Genomic DNA, 2697 nt, shown 5'->3' with positions numbered 1-2697 from the left:
AACTATAAAACATTAATGAAAGAAGATTGAAGAAATTGAGAGGGCACAAATAAATGGAAAACTATACCATGCTGATGGATTGGAAGAATTAGTATCATTCAGATTTTCATAACCTAAATCAATCTACAGATTCAATGCAATCTGTATCAAAATCCTAACAGCATTTTTCACAGAACTGGAACAAGTAATCCTAAAAAAAACCACAAAAGCTTTTTTTTTTTTTTTTTTTTTTTTGACTCTCTGAGCAGCACTATGGCGGTCGGCAAGAATAAGTGCCTTACAAAAGGCAGCAAGAAGAGAGCCAAGAAAAAAGTGGTTGACCCATTTTCTAAGAAAGATTGGTATGATGGGAAAGCACCAGCTATGTTCAATATAATAAATATTGGGAAAACACTAGTCACAAGAACTCAAGGAACCAAAATTGCATCTGACAGTCTCAAGGGTCGTGTTTTTGAAGTGAGCCTAGCTGATCTGCAGAATGATGAAGTTGCATTTAGAAAACTCAAGCTGATTACGGAGGATGTTCAGGGCAAAAACTGCCTGACTAATTTCCATGGCCTGGATCTTACCTGGGACAAATTGTGCTCCAAGGTCAAAAAATGGCAGACCATGATCGAAGCTCATGTTGATGTCAAGACTGCCGATGGTTATTTGCTTTGTCTGTTCTGTGTTGGTTTTATTAAAAAATGCAACAATCAGATTCCGAAGACTTCTTATGCTCAGCATCAACAAGTCTGCCAAATCTGGTAGAAGATGATGGAAATCATGACCTGAGAGGTGCAAATGACTTGAAAGAAGTGGTCACTAAATTGATTCCCGGTATCATTGGAAAAGACATTGAAAAGTCTTGCCAATGTATTTATCCTCTCCACGATGTCTTTGTTAGAAAAGTCAAAATGCTGAAAAAGCCCAAGTTTGAATTGGGAAAACTCATGGAGCTTCATGGTGAAGGTAGCAGCTCTGGAAAAGCTACTGGGGATGAGACAGGTGCTAAAGTTGAATGAGCAGATGGCTATAAGCCCCCAGTGCAAGTATCTGTCTAAAAATCAGATTTTTCATGGTGACAAATAAAACCTGTTGCTGGAAAAAAAAAAAAAGCCACAAAAGACCCTGAAAAGCCAAAGCTATCTTATGAAAGAAGAACAAAGGTGGAGGCATCATGCTTCCTGATTTTAAACTATACTACAAAAGTATAGTAATCAAATAGTATGGCACTGGCACAAAAACAGACCATAGATCAATGGAACAGAATAGAGAGCCCAGAAATAAATCTTCACTGATATGATCAATTAATCTACAGCAAAGGAAGAAAGAAATGGGGAAAATACAGTCTCTTCAATAAATGGTGTTGGGAAAACTGAACAGATACATGCCAAAGGGGGGAAAAAAGAAAAAGAAATTAGACCACTTTCTTGAACCATATATAAAAATAAACTCAAAATGGATTACAGACTTAAAAGTAACACCTGAAACCATAAAACCATAAAACTCCTGAAAGAAAATATAGGCAATACAATCTTTAACATCAGTCTTAGCAATATATTTTTTTAAGGAACTGTCTCTTTATTAACATTTTTATGTTATAACTATTTTTTAATTATAGTTGACAAGCAACATTAGTTTCACGTGTACAACATAGTGATTAGGCGTTTATATAACTTATGAAGTGATCACCCTGATAAAGCTAGTACTCATCCAACACCATACATAGTTATTACAATATTACTAACTATATTCCTTATACTATACTTTATATCCCCATGATTTTTTTGTGACTACCAAAATAATTCCTTCCCCTTTTTCACCTACCCCCTCAACCTCTCCCCCTATCTGGCAACCATCAAAATGTTCTCTATATCTATGAGGGTGTTTCTGTTTTGTTTGTTCATTTATTTTGTTTTTTAGATTCCACATTTAAGTGAAATCATATGGCATTTGTCTTTCTCTATCTGGATTACTCTACCAGCACAATACCCTCTTGGTCCATCCATGTTGTTGCAGATGGCAAAATTTCATTCTTTTTTATGGCTGAGTAATAATCCGTTGTATACCTGTACCACCTCTTCTTTATCCATTCATCCATTAATGGACATGTAGGTTGCCTCCATATCATGGCTATTGTAAATAATACTGCAATGAACATATAGATGCATATGTCTTTTTGAAGTAGTGTTTTGTGTTTCTTTAGATAAATATGAAGTGAAATGCTGGGTCCTTCTTTGTCTCTGTTATAGCCTTTGTTTTAAAATCAGTTTTTGTTTGGTACAGCTACTGCTAACCCAGATTTTTGTTTGTTTTGTTTTATGAAATATCTTTTTCCATCCCTTTATTATTTTTTCCTTTTTTCTTTTATTGAATTTATTGGGATGGTAATGGTTAGTAAGATTGCATAGATTTCAACTGTACATTTCTATAACACATCATCTATATATCACATTGCGTGCTCAACATCCAGAGTCAGTTCTCCTTCCATCACCATATATTTGATCCCCTTTACCCTCTACTACCACCCCTCTGCTCCATTACCCTCTGGCAACTAAACTGTTGACTGTGTCTATGAATTTTTGTTTGTTGGTTTGTCTTATTCTTTTGTTGTTTTCAGTTTTATATCCCACATATGAGTGAAGTTATATGATTCTCAAATATTTACGGTGGCCAAAACATGGAAACAACAAAAGCACTCTTTGATAGAGGATT

The 2697-nt window shown here is 35.1% G+C and overlaps 1 pseudogene; it reads left to right on the top strand.

The window, feature by feature from the left end:
- Window positions 1-252: 252 nt before the first annotated feature.
- On the top strand, window positions 253-1043 carry LOC109458258 (small ribosomal subunit protein eS1; annotated as a pseudogene).
- Window positions 1044-2697: the final 1654 nt, after the last annotated feature.

Source organism: Rhinolophus sinicus, linkage group LG03 (genome assembly GCF_036562045.2).
Source record: "Rhinolophus sinicus isolate RSC01 linkage group LG03, ASM3656204v1, whole genome shotgun sequence".
NCBI classification, from domain to species: Eukaryota; Metazoa; Chordata; class Mammalia; order Chiroptera; family Rhinolophidae; genus Rhinolophus; species Rhinolophus sinicus.
Note: the sequence above shows the minus strand (reverse complement) of the source record. Positions and strands in the feature narration are given on the sequence as shown.